At 44.3% G+C, this 23608-nt stretch overlaps 1 protein-coding gene across 1 annotated transcript in view; it reads left to right on the top strand.

The window, feature by feature from the left end:
* Mapre2 (microtubule associated protein RP/EB family member 2) overlaps window positions 1-23608 on the top strand; it is a 136309-nt gene that overhangs the window by 134 nt on the left and 112567 nt on the right. The window contains exon 2 of the mRNA XM_050135009.1: window positions 21873-21934. The gene's annotated coding sequence lies outside the window, so the exon portion shown is untranslated. The remainder of the gene's footprint in view (window positions 1-21872; window positions 21935-23608) is intronic.

The raw sequence follows: 23608 nt of genomic DNA, 5'->3' as shown, positions 1-23608 counted from the left end.
CTGGGTCAGTCCCTCCCAGGCCCGGGATTGGCCGCGCCTCCCCCACCCACGCCTGGGTCTGCGATCTGCAGATCGAGGAGCAAGCGGATCGCGGGGTCTCCGAGCCCATCAAGAAGTTATCCTGCCAGGGTTGTGCACGCAGCCGCGTTCTTACGGGTCGCCCCTCTTTTTTTTGTGTCGGGAGCTAAAGCGGTATACCCCAAGAAAGGGAAGGGAGTCAGAGCTGCCACGCTGGCAGACACAAAGTACACTGGCCGAAGAGTGACGGCTGGGGCCACCTAGGAGAGGGGGATTTGTAGGTACGCGCCCTCGGAGCTCAGCCCCTCCTGCTGAAGCACTGGGACGCGGGGGCTGAGAGCCCTCGGAGCTCCTAAAAGCTGCGCACTTTGGGGCAGACCAAGAAGTGTACCGCGCGCACCCAGTCTGAAGTGCATTCCGGGATCCCCTAGCTCTGCTGCTTCCCTGGTGCGTCCTGTCCGGGGACAAGGGTTGCACGGCTGGGAACGATCACTCGTGGATCCGGGACTTGGGAATCAGATGGGTGTGTGGTCAGAGCGGGTCGCTAGTTTGCGCCTGAGAGGTTCTCCGGGGAGCACCGGGAGGGCCGAGGGGGGTGCTACTCAAAGACCAGCACTCTGGTTTGGAGGGGCATTCTTCAGTCTACCCTTCCAAGTGCTCCGCCGAAGCCAAAGTGATGCCACAAAGGCCCAGAAAGCTGGGTGGGTTCAAAAAAATACCCCCCCACCCCACCCCGCGCGCGCGCCTTTGAACCTGAGCCTTAGGCAACGCGGTCTTCCGACCAGAAAGAGCAAAAGGGTCTGGTCACCACTTAAGTCACTTTGCCAAGCCAGTGTCAAAGGAGCAGCTGCAGCCTTGGAGGAATGGAGCTGCAGCCATTGGACCAGGAGCCTTTGTCTTAACCTCCAGTCCCCCTTCTGCTAGCCCACGTTGGGTCAGTGGCGCGCAGAGTGATTAATATTCCTAACATTAACTGTCCCTTCACCTCAGCACCAGACGGCCCTGCTGTTCCTCCTTCCACCTCCTACCCCTCAGCGGGTGTTCACTACTTGCCCAGGTCCAATCCTTTCCTCGGGAAAAAAAAAATAAAGTAAATAAAGTGATCGGACCCACAGGGCAATAAAATGACTGCCAAAAGCACTACAGAGGGGTCAAGGCAAAAAATCAAGGGTTAATTAAGTAAATGCCCACACCCGCGTGTGCCTGTAAGCAAGGAGTGGAGGAGTCGCAGGAACTTTCTTGATTAGCATAAGTATCTGCCCCGGGGCCATGGTGCAACGCGGAGGCACTGCCCTAGCTTAGGTGCGTGCAAGAGAAGTCCAGTCTTGAGTGAGATCTGAGCAGGACCTGCTTCTAATCTGAGAGGACCGCACGGGTGCGACTTGGCGGAATCGGACGCTAGGATGAAACAGATCAGAGATCAAAGGGGGATCAGAAAGGTAATGTGGGGTGCTTCTCTAGGACACCCGGCAAAGTGGGGGCAGTGGTGGGGAAGGGCTCTCCAGGCAGGTAATGCCTGGCTTTGCTGTCACTTTTGTCTCCCATGCTAACACATCGGTTAGGAAAGTGTCATGTGTCACTGATCTCTGAAACAGGGTGGTCTTTAGGTAAGCTTCCTTTGCGCGGGCTCTGATCGCCAAACTTGGCTTCATCATGGAATCACCTGAGGAGATTTGGAGAGTCCCGGTATCTTACTTCCCATCCTAAACCATTTAAGTCAGATTGTTGGTGGAGAGGGGGCAAGAACTAGGCATTCTTGGTATTAAACAAAACTTCCAGATGATTCCACTGGATAGCAGGTCGAGAACCATTTCGATAATAGCAACGTGGTCTGTTACCCTTAGGATGGGATATTTTGCAATAGGAATGAGAGAGAGAGAGAGAGAGAGAGAGAGAGAGAGAGAGAGAGAGAGAGAGAGAGAGAGAGAGAGGAGATACTGAAACTGGGGTGCCGGTGACTCACACCGTAGGGCAAATGACTATCATTTGGAGGCCTGAAAGATTGTGGCATCTCTCTACAGCAATCTTTTCCCCTTCCCTGCCTGGGGTCTGGTTGTTCACTGTCCATGCCTGGTGTGTGCACTGTAGTTAAGGGAAACGGAGAGAGAGTTTCATTCTGGTCCTGACGTCTGTGGAGCAGGCAGCAGGGAAACCCAGCAGAAATAAACTGTGAGCAGCTGGGTGAGTCAGCAGGCTGCACTCCAATGCCCGCCCTGTGAATGGGAAGTAATTATGGCTTGTTATTGACACACACAACACACGCCACTCCTCTGAAAGCACATCTTGATGTCTGATCAGGCCGTTTGCTTGCCAGAACCTCTCCCTCGTCTACCTGCTTTGAATAATACTAGCTGCTGTTAGCAGGGAAACCGAAGCCAGCTAGACAGCTTGTCCTTTGTGGAAGGCATATTTCAAAGGCTTCCGGGAAAATGTAAAGTAGTTTGGGTTATCTCAGTTATAAAAAAAGAGAGGAGGGCCGGGCAGTGGTGGTGCACGCCTCTAACCCTAGCACTCAGGAGGCAAAGGCAGGCGGATCTCTGTGAGTTTGAGGCCAACCTGGTCTACAGAGCAAGTTCCAGCCAGGGCTATACACAGAAACCCTGTCTTGAAAAACAAAACAATACAACAACGCCAACCAAAGAAGCGGGGATTTGCAGTACGTACGTTTTTAATTTTTTAAAAAGGACATACACTATTTGATGTGTCCAGGGGTGAAATCAATGAGCTGTTTAAAAAGAAAGTTTATTTCATCTGAAATTCTGTTTGCTGTTGATCAAAACTGTGTGTGTATGTATGTGTACGTGTGTGTACTGCCCGAGTGTACCTATGCACACTGGGGGTGGAGCCTAGAGTCTTGTGTGCTAGGCAAGTGTTCTTCTGCCAAGTTGCATGCATCCCAAGCTCATAGGAGATCAGACTCAAGTCAAAAAAGACAAGTTCCACATTTTTCTGTCATATACAAATCTTAGGCTTTAATTTTTGTATGTGTGCATGTATATGGAGGGCGGAGACATGAAACTAGAAAGGTGAACATGAGAGTGAGAACATCTAAGAGGGGAAGGAAAAACTGTAGTAGATTATATGGGACGTGAAGACAAGAGGACTTTCTGGGGGAGAGAGTAGAGGATACTACAGGAGGGGCAGGAGGTTGGGCAGGAGGAAGATGGGGCCGGGCTGTGGTGGCGCATGCCTTTAATCCCAGCACTTGGGAGGCAGAGGCAGGCGGATCTCTGTGAGTTCGAGACCAGCCTGGTCTACAAAGGGAGTTCCAGGACAGGCTCCAAAGCTACAGAGAAACCCTGTCTCGAAAAACCAAAAAAAGAAAAAAGAAAAACCATATGCTAATTTTTTTAAAGATGGCAAAAAAATAATCTTAAACCAGGTTCACATCTATAATCCCAGTACTCTGAAGGCTGAGGCAGGAGGATTGCCGTGGAATTTGAGACAAGCCTAGGTTTTACAGCAAGGACCTATTTAATAAATAAATAAGAACTAATACCCAAAGGATGACTCTCAGATGTTTTATTAAAATATATTTATTTTCCCTCTTTTTTGTTGCTATTAACTTTCCCTTCCTTGCTGTCCTTGTGCCCCGTACATCACCGTCATTACGCCATTGACCAAATGCTTCCTTTCCCTATCCTCGGTTTTCGGGAGACCAGCCTTGCCTGGACTCCGCAGGCACTCGGCACGGTCAGATGGTGCACTCCACCTGAACCTGTGCTACAGTACCTGTGTGTACACCGCTCGGGACTGTGTTTTCTTGTTTATGACAACAGGCCTTCCAGTGTGGTCACAGTGCTCTTTGTCTAAGAAATCTGCTCATTTGTTCTCAAGACTATCAGAATGTGAAGAGCTCACTGGGCTACACCACCTCCTAAGTACATTCAGCTTCATTAATTTCCAAGATACATAATCTGGATATGGAGAAGCCAAGATTGCTACCAAATGAATAATATGGGACATATTAGCTAATATGTTCCATAAGCTTCCTTAAGTACCAGTGTGCTTTGGGCATAACTGATAATTGTTATAACATTGGAATCACACTCGTGGATCAAAGAATCCTTTCACAGAAGTTCACCCTCTTAGAAAAAGAGCATGTCCAACTGTGAGTGCCTTAAGGAATTCATTAATGAAGGAGTCAGTTCAGAATTGGTTAATAGTTAACCTGCTTTTATTCTCGTCTGCCTACTGATCTTAAAATAGAACATGAATGAATGCAGCTTAGTGGGAAAGCACTGCTTAGCATAGTCAAGGACCTGGGTTCAGTGGCATATATATATATATAACATAATATATAATATATGATATATAACATATACACAAGAACAAATGCATTTCAGTATATTTTAAAGTAGGAATTTCAATTTATTTTGACAGGTACTATGCCAAGTAAATAAAGGCTTATAGGATTTTCCCAAAGCTGATATGATGCAAATAAATCCATTCTTATTTTCTGAAATTTTTACCATCTTTTGGGGGAGCGATAAGAAATTGAGGGGCTATAGTGCTTAAGGATCTATGCAGAAGATGGGGTGGAAAGATTCTAAGAGCCAGAGGTGGTGGACTACTAAAGGAAGCAGCATTTTCCAAACACAAGAGGAATAAATGGGAGAGGAATACATCAATTTTCTTCAAATGACACTGGGTATATCAGCCATATCCCCGGGCAGTCTGCGTGCGCAGGAGTAGTTGGCCAGCACAAAATGGATTCAGGCTTTCGGTCACTTTGCTCTTTTGCTGGCTTTTTGTTTTTGGTTTTGTTTTTTGTTTGGTTTGGTTTTTGACAACATTTCTCTGTGTAGTCCTGGCTGTCCTGAGACTCACTCTGTAGAATAGGCTGGCCTCAAACTCGTAGAGACCCACCTGACTCTGCCCTCAAGTACTGGGATTATAGGTGTGGCTCCACCACAACCCTGCTAGCATTTTGTCTGATGTTTGTTTTGTTTTAAAAGAAAGAGATAACAAGAAGTTGGATCGGTGAGGAATTGGGGAATCTAGGAGGAGATGGGAATGAAAATGATAAAAATGTTAATGATAAAAATAAAAAGGTTTCAAAACATAAATTCAAGTTTCTAAAAAGAAAAAAAAACACATAATTATTGTTGGCCAACTCAATGCCCTGGCCTAAAGATTGAAGTGAACTTAAATTTACGTCTTCGTGTAATTCAGGGACCCACAGTCTATGGCCCACCATCTATCTGTTCTTATAAGATTAATTTTTTCTGCTTCTCATAGATAAAAGGCACCTAAAGAAGAGTATTCTGGGACCTTTGAAAATACTGTGAGACTCAAAATGTTGGGTCCAAAATAAAGTTTCATTGAACTGCCTCTTACCTGTTTGTTCACGTGTTGCCAGTGGCTTCTGTCCAGCTCTGCCACAGTGGGAGCAGTGTGAAGGATGTGTCGTCCACAAAGCCTAGAACTCTGGCTGCATGTTATCAGGAGAACTTGGCAGACAGAGTTCACTCCAGTCTAAATGAGTGCCTGTTCACTCAAATCCTTGCATAATTTTTTCACTAAAGATAGAAGAGAGTTTCTTTGCATATATATATATATATATTTGGATTTTCGAGACAGGGTTTCTCTGTAGCTTTTTGGTTCCTGTCCTGGAACTAGCTCTTGTAGACCAGGCTGGCCTCGAACTCACAGAGATCTGCCTGCCTCTGCCTCCCAAGTGCTGGGATTAAAGGCGTGCACCACCACCACCCGGCTTCTTTTCATATTTTTGTATTTTATTTATGTTGCAAGAATGGCACATTCCTGAATAATGTGGACTTCATTAAAACAGTTAAACACGGAAGTTCTGACCCTAAATAAGCCTGAATAGACAATATTAACCTGCTGTTGTTCCTAGAGTTCTAGAAGAATGTGAAACCATGTCCCCTTGCGATCTCATGCTTTCGCCCTTTAGTCCTGGGGACTGCCCTTTCTCACTGTGAAATCTTGGCCAACCTAGAACTTGCTCTACAGACACAGCTGTCTCCTGGCTTCTGCCTCCCAGTGCTGAGATTCCAGACATGCCCTACCATACCTGTCTTCTGTGGTGTGTGGATGCTTATTGTTTCATCATGGGAAGGCATAAGTTTTGAGATTTGTTCAGCTATGGACAATTTTCACCATTACTTTATACACTTGAGTGTGGTAGGAAGCTTGGGGAAATGACACTGCTTTCTTTTCTGAAGTCAACAGTAAACATAGAAATAATATCTACATAATGTTCCTAATGCTGCTGAGGTTGACATTACCTTATTACATCATGCCAGGTACAATTGCATTAGGCTTCAAATTCAACAATAGATAAGATAGCATGATCCGGGAATTCATTCTACCAGGGGAGTCCTTCTACCAGGGCTGGACCAATTAGTACTCATTAGGATTCTAGTGGGCTTATTGAAAAGAGTAACTTTATTGATAGGAATTTGTCTCCACGTCTTATTGTGCTTCCTGACATGAGGCTTCCTTCAGTTAGGGGACTTCCTCCTTTGGATGACTTGTCACTGTCACAGGTGAAGAATTTGTCATCGTATGGATAGCTGGAGTTCTCTTTAATTCCTTCTAGATCTGTCCACCTGCGATTTAGGAACCAGAGTGTCCCCTTCTTTATTAAGTTCAACCAAGTGTTAGTGTAAAATCTGGGATGACATGAGTCAAGTCATTTCTAAAAACAAAACAAAATGCTAAATTCATTTACCCCATCTAGAGTAGCTGACAGTAATGATTGTCTTCAGAGCAGCCGTACCCACTGGCCCTCCAGGAGTAAATGAGGAGCTGCCCTTCAGTGAGCTCCCCAGGTGGTCCGTTAGAGACAGTAACCCTGTAGAACTGGGCTCTGAGAAGCACTTCCTAGCCCCCTAACCATTGCCTCCACACAATGATCCAGACCCACTCATCCCGAGAGTGTAAGGCCTATATTGTAGCACCCTTCACGAATCATTTGAAGGTCATGATAGTCTTTACTATGTTGCACTCTAGCGCATCCGTGGGACTTGACAGTCCATTGGTAGGCCAATATTCCTTCTACCTAAAATATCAATGCCTGTTAAATCCCAGGACATCTGAGGAATCAGACTTTAGGCTGATGTGAATGTTTTCATGTAGCAGGCTTGAGTAGGGGTTTACCGGAAGAATATATACATAAAGGTGGTACAACAGAAGGAAAAGAACACTTTCCAGGCTCGAGCATCTAGGGACTGGAAAAGGTACATAGTGGATGCCTGAGAGATGCAAGACTGCTTCCTTCTTGAATCATAATATACATCTTTTCCCCTATTTAAAAAACCTACACATAAACCAGGCAGTGGTGGTGCAGGCTTTTAATCCCAGCATTCAGAAGGCAGAGACAGGTGGATCTCTAAGTTCAAGGCCAGCCTAGTCTGTAGACCAATTTCCAGGACAGCCAGGGATACACAGAGAAACCCTGTTTCGGAAAAAGCAAAACAAAACCCTACACATGTTCTACCTTTAGAATCTCAGACTGTGACTTTCTTCCTGTGTTCTGCCTCTCATCTGTGGCAGAGAGCCTCACCCTGGGGATTCCTCTCCTTCCTCCTAGGCTGTCGAAAGTGCTTTAACAATTATGCTTCCACATAGACAGTGAAGATGCTAACTAGCAGAGCTGGAGAAACGCAGCAGTTAGGACCATTTCATCTGCTGCTCTCACGGAGGACCCATGTTTGGTTCCCAGGTTCACAACCACCTAGAACTTCAGTCAAGTGACCCAATGCTTTATTCCAGCCTCTACAGACATTTGCCCACGTGTGGTACACTAACTCACAAAAGCCCCTTACACATGTGCATAAGCTTCACAAAAAATACTAAGCAACAAAAGATCACTACGTAACTTGGTTTTTTGCTGTAGAATGAGTGTTGTGTGGACTTAGAAACAGAGAGATTGAAAGAGCCAGGGGAGATCAGCCCTTAGCCCCTGTTTTGAGTAGCGAGGGGCCAGTTAGAGCTTCAGAATCAAGTTGTGCTCACAAACAAGAACCATCTGTTGGAGAGAGTTATTGTCCATCTTATTTGAAAGGAACCCGGGCCTCCTGGTACTACTTAGCAACATCCCTCACAATCAACCACACAGACTAAACGGAGTGTAATTATATTCAAAGAGCCATGGCCATTTTTTTCCTTCTTGGAATCTATTGCTGTCCGTGTCTATCACTATGGCCACCAGCCGCTGCCCACTTGTGCATCTGAGTCCAGCTTCACCACCTTTGGGAAAGAGTGCATTTTTTGTGTCCTCAACTTTATCTTCTCAGAGCGTGTGGTGACATTCTTCAGGGTAATTTGTTCAGGCCTGGGACCTTGGGTGGAGTTGGGAAGAGTCATCTTGCCATCTTTCGAGTGTGCCATGTTGGGCAATCAGATGCAGGTGAGCCAGCAGCTTGGGTAGAACAATGATTGTGTTCTATACCCGGAACCAACATGCTGAGCTCACCTGAATTATATTTTCCCATGGGGTTAAGTGCCCATCCCAAAAGAAAGAAATGCTTAACTGACCACTTTGTTGGGGGATGGTGTTGTTTTGGAGTTTGATATTGGAATCTGAAGGCTCTGCGGATGTTTCCTTTTTTATTTTTTTACATTTTTTAGGTTTCTTTGTAAACCATAGATTTAAGGTTTCTTTTTAGACCTAATAACGTTGGGTTTTGACTCTAAGTTGTTGTTACCCTGATAATAATTTTCCTGCCTTTGCTTGAGAAACTTTGTACCTTCGTTTCTCTGAAAATTATGTTTGTTGATCATAAGTGGAGGTACTAGAGATTTTAAAAATTAAAACAGCAAACATTGAAGAGTGGGAAAATTAGAGAAATGGCTGCCAAAGGGGCAAAGGAGTCTTCTACTAAAGTGTCCTAAACATAACAGTAGTCAGAATCATAAATGATCATCCCTAACTCCCCCTCTTTGCTCAAAATACAACTCTAAACAATGATCTTGGTTAAATGCTTACTCGAATCAGACACGAGACATTCCATCTGCTTGTCTCAGTCAGGGTGAGGCGGTTTGGATGTGTAGTCAGGAGACCTGGTCCTTGCTTCTTCTCTGCAGCTCCAGGCAGCTCAGGGCACTGTTGTGGGCTCCAGTCGGAGGCGTGGTAGCATCATGTCTTTTCGCTCCCCTGTCCACAAGCATCTCTGTGCTCCACACGGTGGTTAGTACTTAATTTTTATAATAAAATATAATGGGTAAGGTATTTTCTCCTTTGATGAATCCATAATTTATTTTCTAAGCATGAGGAAAACATGGAGTTTTAATAATCTGTAGCATATTGAATTATTTAGTTATATTGGAATAAGCACAGTAGCAGTAAATCCAACTGTCCAATAATGTAATATATGTAGACTGCCATGTCAGGTCCTCAAAACCCTAAAGTAGTGGGGTTTCTGGCAGAGCATATACACTGGTATTAACATCATGCACTCATAGCCAGATGTGGCGGCATGCACCTGTAACCCCAGCTATTTGGGAGGTTGAGGGAATATTGTGGGTTCCAAGTCAGTCTTGGCTTCATAGTAAGTTCTAGGCCAGCATGATTTATACATGATTTACATTGTTATAAAAAATAATCAACAATAAAGCAAAAAGTCTTCTCTGAAACCTCCCAGCTCTTCACATGTTGATGCCCATGCAATGGTTTCCTCTGAATGGTCGCCATTAGATCCTCCTTCATCAATCAGCTAGGCCTGGAAACAAAGACAACATCTGCATTATTTTACTGAAGAGCGGGGGAAAGATAGGGAAAATCAGAGCTAGTGACCAGGTCTGGCACTGTGCTGTATTCCCTTCATCCCTGAACGTACAGAGATAGCCAGAGAGGTTGCCTCTCATTGTCTCCTGTTACTGCTTGGTTCCCAGACGCTAACATGTCCCCTCTTAAGGCACCAGAGCATACAGGGACAAGAAGAAACTCTAAACATAGGAGTAAACCAAGCTTGGAGAAACATTTCCTCTAGACTAATGAAAAGGAAGTTTCATCTTTTGAAAGCTGGAACTGGGTTGTCCTTAGTTTATAGACATCCCACATCAGTGGTTGTGACCAGAGGGATAAATGATTGCATTTTCTGTGGTCCAGAGACCTGAAAGCCAATGTCTAGTGGAGCTCAGCAAGGACATAAGTGAGCCATCCTTCCCTCCCCAGGGCCACCATGTTGCTGCACTCTGACACTGTCCGGGACACTCTGCTACTTCTGTGGGCCCAATCAGCTGGTGCTGTTGCGCCTGTCTAGATGAAGGTGGAATCAGAGTGTTCGGCAGGATCTCAGGGTCAGCTCACAGCTCTGAGTCAGGTGCACAGCTCTGAGTCACGCGCCTTGCATTGTTCATGGCAGAATGGAAGCCTTGGGGAGCTGCAGGCCACTTAGCGGATCATCTCCTACTTCCTCCTTTTCTTCTAGATAAAAACATCCGTGGAAACACTTAAAAGTTGCCACATCTTTGCATTTTTAATTCATATCTTGGTTTTGTGGGTGCTTGGTAAGCCATCTTAGGTACTCCCCTAGCTCCCGTGCACCTTGAGAAAAGCCAGTGAGGGTCCTCCTGTCCCAGGAACTTATTAGGGTTCCTTCTGTTAAACTATGTCTTAAGATCTCTTAAGATCGGGTGTTCTGGAGTCAGAGATATAGCTTAGATCCCCTAGCATGCAGAAAATTCTGGGTTCAATGTCCCCTAAAGGAAACAATTTTATTTTTTTTAAAGATTTATTATGTGTACAGCATTCCTTCCATGTGTCCTGCTTGCCAGAATGGGACACCAAGTCTCATTATAGATGGCTGTGAGCCTCCATGAGGTTGCTGGGACCTCTGGAATAGCAGTCAGTGCTCTTAACCACTGAGCCATCTCTCCAGCCCAAGGAAACAATTTTAAAGGAATTCTTGTAACACCCGATTCTGTGTTACCCTCTTGGTAAAGTTCGTGCACCACTGTACTATATGCAAACCAGACAAGGGCCTGGAGATTGAAAGGACACACAGAGACCTGGGTCATTCAAAAAGAGATCAACCGAATGCCCTTTGTTCAACTTTGTGGAAATCCTTATATACCTAACTGCTGTATAAGGAATTTTCCCCACCCCCACCACCCCTCACCCCCCCCCCACCTTCTCCCCATCCCCCCCCCCACCTCCCCACCCCACCCCCAGGTGGGAAATTGCCACACCCAAGATGGAGTAAACAATGCCCTACAGCTAATCAACAGGCAGGGCAGAAGGAGCACAAAAACAAACAATGTTTTAGCTGGCTGACCAGAAACTGTCCTCAAGTAACCCCAGGAGCAGGGGTAGACCCAGGCCCTACAAATTCTCTTAATCTGTTCTAGTTATTGGAATTTCCTAGAGTTGATTCTATTTATTACTTCTGACTTTACAACACTCTGATCCAGAGTTGACAGAGAGAGAGACAGAGACAGAGAGAGCAAGTGCAGGTGTGTAGATGCATTTATGATGTAAATTTATATGGAGGCCAGAAGACAACCTCAGTTGTCCTTTCTCTTGGGATGTCCATCTTGTTTGTTGCTGTTGATTTGGTGGAGGGAGGTTGTTTGTTTGTTTGTTTGAAACAAGGTCTCTCTTGGTGGTCTAGAGACTAGGCCAGCTGGCCAGCAGGCCTGGGGGTGTGTCTGTCTCATCTCCTTCAGCGCCAGCATTGCCGGCACGCAGCAGCACACCGGCTTCTTATGTGAGTTCTGCAGCTGGACCTCAGGTCTTCACGCTTGTGCAGCAGGCAAGCGCTGTACCAACTGAGTTAACACCCAGCATGTCAACTGTTTAATAATGGTCATAAAGTTGTCTTTTCCACTTCTGTAGCCATTTATGGTTGCTAAGGAATTTTTATATACAGCAACACAGCAATTCTTTATGTAGACACTTTATAGAACACTATAAACACAAGAGCCCAGAGTTTAGATGGCATGCCCAAAGTCACACAATTGGGGAAATGTTGCACCCAGGGATCTTTACTGCAGTTCTGATGCTTCTCTAGGCAGGTTTACAAATCTCAGGGTGTCCTTGGAAGGTCTGTTCACCCGTGAAGACACTGAACTAAAGCAGTGACCCAACCTACAAAAGAGCTCATGTTTCTCTCAGAAAGATGGGTAATGGTTAAAATTGAGGAGACCATAAACAGGGGCCCCTTGACCTTCTGGAATTCATAGGCACTTCTCTGTTTCAAATTCCCAGTGCATCAAGAGAGGGCATGATTAGCTGTTCCGGAGGTGGCTGGAGCACTGGCCATGTCAGAAGGTATTTGGAATCAGAGGTTTTGGGGAAGGGTGGTGGGACAAGCCTAGCATCCCAGGTAGCTCTGTGGCACCCTCGGCACAACTGGTTTGGAAACAGCAAGGTGAAGGAGTTAAGGTTTTACTTATTTTCTTCTGACAGATCAGCAAGTTACATGACCATAGTCCTGTATCTCACCCACTGCATATTTGTGTGGTGTTTAGAAATGCCATTGTCCACACAAATAAAAATAAAAGAAACGACTCAGCTCCGAGTGCATAACTCACAAGCATCAGGAGGAGAGTTTGGATCCTCTGCACCCTCATTAGGGGGAAAAAATAAAAACAGGGCCAGGTGGTGTTGACACACCCCTTTAGTCTCAGCACTTGAGAGGCAAAGGCAGGCAAATCTCTATGTTTTTGAGACCAACCTGGTCTACAGAACAAGTTCCTGGACGGCCAAGGCTACACAGTGAAACCCTGTCTCAAAAAACCAAACAACAAAAAAGACACATGCCTCTAAGCCTAGCACTGGGAAGGCAGAGAGATAGGGGCACAGGGCCCAGAGCCTATGGCTAGCCAGGGTAGATAAATTAGTTCAGTAATAAACCTTGTCGTAAGAATAAATAAATAAGGTGAAACACTGGCGACACCCATGTCAGTCTCTGGCGTCTAAGAAAAATAACAGCTATTTCATTGAAGGTACTCATATGATGAGATCCAGAGCTATCTATTCTGGTCAGCAGAGGGGAAAGCATAAAAGTGTATGAACCAATCTCGGGGCATTTGCAGAGTAATTAACTAATTGTGTCTGTATCACCTTAGACAGCAGAGAACGTTCCCTAAGGATCTGGGACGCTGGGCAAATCCATTATCCTGAAGGATTAGAGACTTGAAGGGACCAGGAAAGTGGCAGGAAGCTAGATGCCCCACGGATGGACTTTCCGTCTTAATCTCTTTTCTTTTTCGGTCCATTGCAAGGTCTCATCTATGAATGAATGCATTTGAATCAGGATCGACTGAGTGAATGGGCCATCTGGCTGAGTGTGTTAGGTTGCCATAGTAGCAGGTTTTGGAAAGAGTCTTGAGAGAGGTCATGTGCCTTGCAATTCAATTGGTGGTCCTCAGACCAGCAGTACCAGCATCCCCTGGAAGTTCTTAAAAGGCAGAGAGAATACTGGGCTCCCACCCCTGCCCATTGCTACTGAGTCACAATCTGCAGTTTTTCAAGAGCGGGTCTTTTAACAAGATTGCCAAGCGAGTCACAGTCTGAAAAACACTGCCTTAGCTGAAACTGAGAAGCAAGATGCTCACTTTCAGAGTGAAGGACACAACGTTCACTCTCTGCACACTGGTCGAGACAATAGCAGCCAAAGTCTTTCCCGTTAGTGTGTCACTCTCCCTGTCCTTAGCAGCGCACTCACAGCCCTGGCTTATGACTATTAAGTGTTTGTCACTAACTCATCCGCGTGTCTGATGGCACTGTACACATCTCCTTCATCTAGCACAGCGCCTGGCATCTGACAGGTAAGCGTGTTGGTAGCAAAACCTCCAGCTGCCCAAGACCAACAAGCGTGGGCTTGGGCCCCGTCCAGCCACAGCCTCAATCCGTGCATCTATGAGCCATGGAGAAGCATGACTCTCCTGGGGTTTGAAGGGAAAGAACTGATCCGTGTGCTAACACAGCACCTGGTGCACACTGGCTGTTCGTGAGTGGCACGGATTCATATGTGCTCAGTGACTGCTGAACAAATAAAATTAAAAAAAAAGGAACCGCATATAAAAACTCTAAAGCTGAGAAGCTCATGTCCTGTTACCATATATAAGTCTGAGTTTTAAATTATATCGTAAAAAGGCAAAGGCAAACAGGGTCAGAATGAATTTGCAGGAAATGTGTGTGGTTAGGAATCAAAAAACTAGTATTTGCCCGGCTGCACCCATGTCAGCTACTGCCTCTCTGCATCTTGGTTTCTCCACCTGAAGAGTAAAATCCCTTAAGTCGTCTTTATTTCAGAGAGCTATAATGGAAGCTTCCTGCAGATCGCAGTGTAGGATGTCATACCTTATTCACACTTAAGCCGCTACCTACTTTTTTTTTTTTTTTAATTTTTTTGGTTTTTCGAGACAGGGTTTCTCTGTGGCTTTGGAGTCTGTCCTGGAACTAGCTCTGTAGACTAGGCTGGTCTCGAACTCACAGAGATCCGCCTGCCTCTGCCTCCCGAGTGCTGGGATTAAAGGCGTGCGCCACCATTGCCCGGCGCACTACCTACTTTTTAACGCAATGCCAAGCTCATAGGAGATGGTCACAGGGCAGGAGTGTCCAGTGGGATTCGAGCATGTGCTCTCTGTGGATATGAAAACCTTACCCCAAGCACAGTATCCTTTAGCACAGTATCCTGGGGTGCAGAGGAAATGGCTAGAGGACAAGGGTCTAAAAGGGCTTCTTGCAGGTAGGACTGGGTGGATAAGAGAGGAAATGGTGGGGAAAGGTGAGGGGACACTGGGACAGTTTTGTGTCTTCTAGTCAGAGCCCAGGTGTGTTCTCACAGCAACATTATAAAGGAGAGAAAAAACCCTTCCCAAAAGCAGCCACAGGAACCTCCAAAGGAGGGAGCAGATAAGTTATGATTTGAGAACTGACGGGTATATATGGAAAAGTTACAGTTGTGGTAGTACCTATAATCTCAGTGTTCAGAAGACAGAGGCAGGAGGATCACAAGATTGATGGCAACCTGATCTATATAGCAACTTACAAGCCAACATGGGCTGCACAGCAAGACCCCACCTCACAAAAGAAAAAGAAATTGGGGCACGAGCGTAGTGGCTCAACGGCTATTTGCTGCCCTTGTAGAGGACCCGTGCTCGGTTTCTGGCACACACATGGTGGTTCACAGCCCCCCTAAATCCAGTTCAAGGGGATCCATTGCTTGCTTCTGACCTCTACAGGCATAGCCATCCATAGTGTGTATATGTGCATACAGACAAATCACTCGTACGCATAAAAATACAAAAGAAAAATTGTAAAAAAACAACAAAAATATAACGGAAGGAAGTTCTTGAAAAACTTCAAGGAGGCCGGTAAGATATTCAGTCAGTAAAGTGTTGCTAGTTAAACATAAGGGCTTGAATGCAATCCCAGAAACTACATAAGAAATCCAAGAATGGTGATGTGCAGGCCTTTGTTTTGTTTTTTGAGTCAGGGTTCTCTGTGTAGCCCTGGCTTCTGTAGACCAGGCTGGCCTTGAACTCAGAGATCTACCTGCCTCTGCCTCCTGAGTGCTGGATTAAAGGTGTGGGCCACCAACTTTCAAGGTTTTTTGTCTTTCTGCAAGTCAGTAGTAAGTAATTTATTTTGTCTTAATGCCTTGAAACTAATTGGAAGGGTTGATGTTTTTATTTTTACATTTTCATACATCACTGTACTGATTTCCACAGCACTGTATTAATAAAGGCATTTCATAAAGTGTGCAGTGTGTGCTGAGGATGTCCTCATGGTCCCTGCCTTGCCCCTGTGAGCCCTCCTTTCTGTTCTCTGTTTCCCATGATGTTCCACCAGACAGCTTCACTTCCATACTTTCCATAAATTTTTTCTTGTGTATGGGATTTTTTTATTAAATTTATTTATAGATTTTTTTTAAATCCTGGTATTGGGAGGTAGAGTCAGGAGAATTCCTGGGGTTCGTTAGTAGGCTATCTTAGCCTACTCAGTGAAGTCCAAGCTAAAAGGAGACCCCATCTTAAGAAATAAAAGAGATGGTTCTGGAGGCGTGACAATATTTCACATTGACCTCTAGGTTCCATATACATATGAACATACAAACACATGTGCCCACACAGGCAAATATTTTCACACTGGACATTTTGGTTGGACTACCTCCGTAAAACCCCTTCTCCCTCAAGTGTGACTGGAGCTTCACCTGTGGAACATCCTAGACTATTTCCTAGTTAGATGGAGTTCAGGGCATCTTCCACTCAAGAAATCGAGTTACTGATACAACTCCCAAGCAGTAGGTTCCTCTATGAGGAAAAGTTCACAGCAAGGCATCAAGAGCAACCCAGGGCTCTTCACAGAGGCTGAGGCAGGAAACACGTGTTCAGAGGCTATGCCAACATTTCCACAGTTCCATTCACTAACACATTTTACACACTTCGTTGAAAATAGTAAGGAAAAAAAATGAGAGTTTTACAAGATTTTCCCAAAGCACAATGCAAACGGTGGAGGCCATTTGTGTTTTAAGGGAGATTATGGCACCCCGAACACAAGTGTCCTGACACCTGTTGACCTGACAGAGCCTATGGATTGTTACCCTGTAACACCTTTAGCATGCTGCTCTCCTAGTGGGCCAGGAGAACAACAGATGACAAAGACGGGACACATAAGAAACATGTCTTTAGCTCCAGCCGTGCCCCAAACACTGTATTATAAGCTGTGATATCAGACATGAAGCTGAAGCTCTCAGGGCAGCTTTTCTGCTTTGCTATATTTTGGTATCAATCACACACAGAGCAAAGGCTATTCTGTACCTACCATGTTTCCAATGTCAGATGATTAAAAATAGATCAAAGATTTGGTTTCAATGGTGCAATTATAGAAAGCATTTTGTGGGGTTACAGTGCAGGCAACATTTCTTATGGATGCAGCTTGCCTGGTCCTTTTTTAAAGAGTTTTTCTTTCACAGCATCACTCTTTAAAAAATAAATGCTAAAATAGAAAGGGCAATCTTAAAAATTATTTTTGTCCTGGTTCACGTGGGAAGCAACAGATGGATCAATGCGGGATTCTAGGAAGAGCGTTATGCTGTGCTTGAAGGAAAAGAAGCCAAATGTGTAGCTATCATTTGGGATTGTCCTTTCAGTGTATGGAAACCAAATCATGCAACCCTGAGATGTTTATACTGCCATTACCACCCTCAGTATATACCGCCCAAATCCCTTTATCATAGAGCAATTTTTTTAAAGTCCTTAAATACATAGCACGGATCATTTGGTAATTTGTCTTTCTTAAGGAGAATGAGTCATACCAGACTTAATATCCAAGATCCTGTGGAACCTGACCTCCATTGCCAGCACATACCCTCCCCCACTGGTGTTTGGTTTCTCTGGTGCGTGCTGAGCCCTGTGATTCCCGGCAGTGAGCCCCTAGCGGCTCTAGGCTTCCCCTGGAGAGGCCACAATCCCAGCCCAAGACCACTAATTGATGTGGTGCTGCTGGAAGTTGGTATCAAGTAAGATCAGTCTTGGGATTAATAGCATGTGCCTCTCTGCTAATGTTTATAAGATGTCCCGTTCCTAGAAAGCTGTGTACCTCCCGCATGATCGACTAGGATCTGCAGCTGGAGCCGTGCAGCATCTCAGGGTGCAGTAGGGAGTTTAGAAGTCGGATACAGTTCGTTCTGAAGACCTGGGACAGCCAAGTCAAACCCTGAGCGGAAACCCAGACTCAGGCCCCAGCTGTGGCACCTTCTTGAAAAAAAACAGGAGCAGCTGGGGAGGCCTGATGCTGTCTCTAAGAAGGGAATGGTTTGACCTTGTGTGGATTGGAAACTAGATTGCCCAGGTACCAAGCAAGAAAAGAACAATAAATTATCCAATGGCATGCATGATTAGAAATACTTTTACATCCACGTTTCTATCCGGATGTATCTCTTATGTTCCTGAGGTTTTGTGGCCAGGCATAAAGACGGCAGTAATTTGGGCTCAGGGGAGGGAAAATCTTTCTAAGAAAAGCAGATATTCTGCTGGCATATCTTGGATATGAGATGCTAAAATTCTGAGTTTGTTGAAAAAAGGATTAGAAACTGCTAGAAGGTATACTTCTATGAAAGTAGAGAATATGCTTGGTTCGATCCTGCTCATTTCTCAAGAGTTCCCTGGTGCTCAGTATCACAGAAGACCGAAAGTCTGTGTGATCTGATAAAATGAAAGTCACGTTGTGTTCAGTTTAGAAACACACCATCTGCCTTGTCTACAAAATCCTACAGAAAATAAAATTTTATTCCTATACAGCTAGATGTATAATCCAGAGGAATTCCTGCTTGGGGTGGACGTCAGAAAATTTAGATCCATTAAGTTGCATGAAGTATGAAGCTGATGTGTAGAACTCACTGGTAGCTCTCACTGTGTTTGTATTAATGTTTCAACTTTTGATTAAGAATCGCACAGGTGGGAGGCTAGAGAGCTGGCTCGGAGGTTAAGAACACATGCTGCTCTTGCAGAGGACCTAAGTCAGGTTCCCAGCATCCTCCTGGTAGCCCTCTACTCTCTGTAACTCCGGTTCCGGGAGATCCAATGCCTTTCTCTGATCTTCATGGGGACTGGACGGTCATGTGCTGCACAGACACCCCTAGGCAAAACACTCAAACATAAAATAAAAGAAAATAATAAAAAAAATAATAAAAAGTTGTAAAGGTAAATGTAGGCAGAAGTGGGATTACACTAGAGAAAACTTTAAATTATTCTATCAAGGAAGTGCTGGGAAGGTTCATCCGGGCTGCTTTTATAAAAAGAGTCTCACAAATGTCATACAAGCGATCCAGTCTGACTCCCTGCCCTCATGTTGTATATGAATGCTAGCCTTCATTGCAGCTAGCTTATTCTCATACTTACATCTTATCATTTAATCTTCAGCTTCTTTTGCTCTCTGCCCTCCTTCCTCAGTTAAGTGCTCCTTCTTATTTCTTGCCCAATTGTTTTTTTCTTGCTGTTGAGATATAGACAAAATGTCTCTCCTGGTTCATGTTTTGCATTTATATCTACTTCACATAAGCAAAAGTTTAAAATACAAAAGACCAATTGATCCATTTTCTTTTGGACTGTAAGTTTGACATCAAGACTAAGAATCTTGGCTAGGCCCTGGATCCTGGATCTCCTGTTTGTTTATGGCTCTTTCTTCCCAGCTCTTTCTAAGATATATCAAAGGGCTAGCTTTAAAAAAAAAAAAAAAAAAAAAAAAAACATTTATTTGTATCATATGTGTATGTGTGTTTTGCCTGCGTGTGTATGTGCTGTGTGTGTGCAGAGACCAGAAGAGGGCGCTGGAGCTCCTAGTGTTACCATGTGGCTGCTTGGAAGTGAACTTGGGTCCTCAGCAAAAGCAGCCAATGCTCTTAACCACTGATCATCTCTCCAGCCCCAAAGGATTGGCTTTTAGGATTCAAGACGTGAGAAGTAGAGAGAGCAGATGGTAAATAAAGTCTGTAAGGTATAGTCCCCTGCTAGCTACATATCTGACTGATTGCCCTATTCTGAGTCTCCGTTTTGTTTATAATAAGATGGCTTTATCTAATAAAAATTAAATTAGACAAAAATCTGTGTACTGTCTAGCACATATAGGGTTCCATGGATGTTCTCACAATTCTCCAAACTGATCTGTCACAGCTGCTAAGCAATTAACAATTGGCTGTTTTGAATAAACAGAGAAAGGTCACTTGCGTACAGATGAGACAGAATCTTCTAAGGGCTAGTCGTCTGGTTTGTAGATACACTTGTGCTCCCGCCTCCAAACGTGGTAGCCAGCCTCTTGTTTAATAACTTAGCTACTGGAGACTAGTTAAATAAAGAAGAAAAGTGAAAGTTTTATTCTGATTCAGTTAAGATTTCTGAAAAATTGGGACACTTTAGAATGAGAGTCAATATTGGTACAAGCTGAGTTTTTTTAATCTGAATTTTACTAAACTAGTGTTAAATTAAAGAAACATATGAAATAACAGCACAGAAGTAAATTCTGTTATAAAATAAAAAACACATAAGGACATTCATTCTATCTGTTCAATATAAAATTTTATATATATAGTGAGTTCACCTGAATTCTATTCTTGAAATCATTAATATGAAATATTCAAACTTTTAAATAAGTCAGAAAATATAAGTTTTCATCTGGACTTTGAACACTATAGGTGAGTTTCTCTTAACTGAAATGCTTGGTCCCAGATATGAGATTTCAACTGTTTTGACATTTTTTAATATTTGCATATACATAATGAGTTCTCTTGAGGATGGGACCTAAGTCTAACACAAAATTCATTGTGCTTCATATATACCTTGGGCATGTAATCCCAAGGCCATTTTAAATAATATTTTAAATGGTTGTCTGATGTGGGATTCCCCTCTGTATGCTGTGAATACCATTGGTTAATAAAGAAACTGCTTTGGACCTATAGCAGGGCAGAATAGAACTAGGCAGGGAAAACTAAACTGAATGCTGGGAGAAATAAGGCGGAGTCAGTGAGAAGTCATGGAGCCACCTCCAGAAACAGACATGCTGGAACCTTGCTGGTAGGCCAAGAGCTTCATAGTAAAATATAAAATAACAGAAATGGGTTAATTTAAGAGATAAGAGTGAGCTAGAAATATATACATAAGCTAATAGGCAAGCCGTGTTGTAATTACTACAGTTTCTGTGTGATCATTTCAGGGCTGATTAGCCAGAACAAACAAGCAGCCTCATACAACAGTTGTCGGCATGAAACCGTACAAGGATGTTTAGATTTTGGAGACTTTGGAGTTTCTGATCCCTAGACTAGGGGATGTGCCCTTGTGTAACCTTAACAATTTAGCTGTCACTGAGCTTTTATTCATTCAACATTTGTATTCTTTTCTTCTTTACTACCCCTACATAAACTGTAAAAAATTTACCCATTCCCCCTTTTAAAAATCAACAGTAGCATCTTTAGAGCCTTGTCCCAGATAAATCTCACCATGTTAAATTTGCTGTAGATGTGTTATTTTGTGCATGGTTGGTTCTAAAAAAGGACCAAAAGCAGAACCAGGCAGTGATGGTGCAAGCATTTGTTCCCAGCACTTTAGAGGCAGGCAGATCTCTTGAGTTCAAGGCCAGCCTGGTCTACAGAGTGAGTTCCAAGACAGCAAGGGCTCTTCAGAGAAATCCTGTCTCTGGGCCGGGGTGGAGAGTGGGGAGAGAGAGAGAGAGACCAAAAGCATTCCTGAGTTGGTCATAGACAGAAAACATAGCAGATGAATCTTCAGGGAGAGAATCCAGGTGGAAGGTAGGAAAGGTTGTCGCTCACTTGTTGCTGAGGATGATGGGAAAGATGGGTAAGCTGTGCATACATGCATAGCAGGTCACTTAGCAGTATCTAGTGGGACCATTAGCAGTCTCCCCTATAGCCTCCGCGGTGGACCTCGAAGCCAGGACCTCTCAGATCTCTTGGACTCCAGAATTGGGTCTATTCCTCATCAACTGTATGGTTTAACCTGATAGTATTTTGGAGGGAATAGTGAACTCTTAGAAAGCAGATACATTTCTGTTGTGTGTATTTTTTTTCAAGTCTAGCTTGGCATTGTTTATAATGTTTATGTTGTCCAAATTAGCCAAAAATGTTTTTAGCTAAGCCCATATTGATACTAGATTTAAAATAGCCAAGTTTGAGCAAGTCCAGACTCTAACTGATGTTGGCACATGACACCTGAGTAGAGGCCCTGCTTCTGAGTCATCTGGTGGTGTGGAACTTTTATTATATCACACCATGCTAGGGAGACTGGGAGATCTTTTCTGTATCTGTCAATATACTAAAATTTCAAGTTTTCAAAGTAAAATCAGTTGGTTTTAGATATGGGGGGAGGTAATGCTTTGAATTCTTTTTTCATGACATTACTTTCTTATTCTTTTCCTCTTCCAGGGCCCCGTTTCCCAGAGGAACCATTCATTTCAACAGCCAGGGAGAGCGCCTGGATGTTCAAAGTAAGGTTTCAAGATGACCTAGCTTGTAGATGCCTTGTCTGTGGGTTAAGTTGAAGTGATTGATGCTACTGCCCGAGTGACCAGTGCGGCTTCAAAATTCCACTGAGTGGTTGAAGGCAGTGTTTGAATAAACGTGCTCCACAGAGGTGCAAGTGATATATTCACAAAGTCCTCTGAAGCACGGTCACGCCAGTAAAAGCTGAATTCGGGAGACCTTAGTAGTGGCCACTGGAGGGAGACATATCAAGATATGGTCAAAATAATCCTGTGACGTTTCTAGTTATTTTTAATAGAGGAAAGTAGTGAACTTCAGTCTTTTTATTTATTTATTTAGTTAGTTAGTTAGTTAGCTAGCTAGTTTTGTTTTATGTGCATTGGCGTCTTGCCTGCATGTATGTCTGTGTGAGGGTGTCAGATACCCTGGAGCTGGAGTTACAGACAGTTGTGAGCTGCCATGTGGGTTTTGGGAATGAATCCAGGTCCTCTAGAAGAGCAGTCAGTGCTCTTAACCTCTGGGCCATCTCTCCAGCCTCCTCTGGCTATTTTTAAATAAATATCGTTGTATTTGTTCCTGTTGAGAGTATAAGGTGAGCCTCATGGTGAGAGGACATGGTGAAGAAGGAAGGCAGGGATGGAAAGAGAGGAAGAGGAAGAAGGGAAAAGGGAGGGAGATGAGAGAAGGAGCAAGAGGGTCATGGGATCAGTGCACATATCATGACAAAGGCAAAGGCCCCTTTTTGTTTTCAGTTTCTGGTTTGTTTGAGACAGAGTCATTTTGAGCTTCAGATATATCCCAGTGGTACCCTAAACCTCTGCCTGACAATGCCTTCAAAGTTCGCCTCCAGGGGCTCCCTAGAACAAAGGAACAATTAACTAAAATTCCACCAGATGGCAATATTTGGAAAGTCATTCAGAGAGATTTCAAAGCTATGCAAGCGCCTTAATTGTTTCCGTAGAGACTGGTCTCAGGAAGCATCAGGTTCTACCTAGACTTCATCAAAAATGTCTTCTTTTCCTTCATAATATCAAAAAGAATGTGTAGAAGTGTAGAGGATGTGTGTGGATTTGTACGTGTTATTTTAACTTCTGGAATGCTAAAACTAGAAACCCCATCTTCAGATAGTTGGCTCTCTCAAAAGCATTGGTATATGTGAATAATTCTCCAACAGGCATTCGTCTGCATTCAAGGCTCAAATCTGTGAGTGTGACACTTTTGCTTTCATCACACACACACACACACACACACACACACACTGTGAGAAATGCTGTAGGGGTGACAGACACTGTTGAGAGGCTCCTTTGAGAAAAGAAACCCGAATTCTGCCCCCCCCCCCACACACACCCAGTTACTTATCAGGAAGTCCCCTTGGTATTGCACCAAGAGCAATGTGCGTGTCCAGAACTGCCATTTGTATTGGTCTGGGATGATTAAGGGTTATCAGAGGGGATGAGCTTTTTCACCCTCGTCAAGTAGACAACCGGACCCTGAGTGTCCCAGGGCCCAGCAGACTTTAGAGCAAAGTGCGGTCAGGGTGTAGAAAGGCAGCCAAGAGAAAGTGAACAAGGAAGAACCAAGAAGAGAGTCTGCCTGAACTTCCTGTACCCCTAGGAAGCTGGCCCTGCGGGGACACAGGGGACCTTAAATAAGTCCTGACCCTCTGGTGGACGGGTCTG

The sequence above is a fragment of the Alexandromys fortis genome, unplaced genomic scaffold (assembly GCF_014885135.2).
Source record: "Alexandromys fortis isolate MF-2015 unplaced genomic scaffold, M_Fortis_MF-2015_v1.1 scaffold_25, whole genome shotgun sequence".
Lineage (NCBI taxonomy): Eukaryota > Metazoa > Chordata > Mammalia > Rodentia > Cricetidae > Alexandromys > Alexandromys fortis.
The sequence above is the reverse complement of the archived record's forward strand: the minus strand, read 5'-3'. Positions and strand labels throughout refer to the sequence as shown.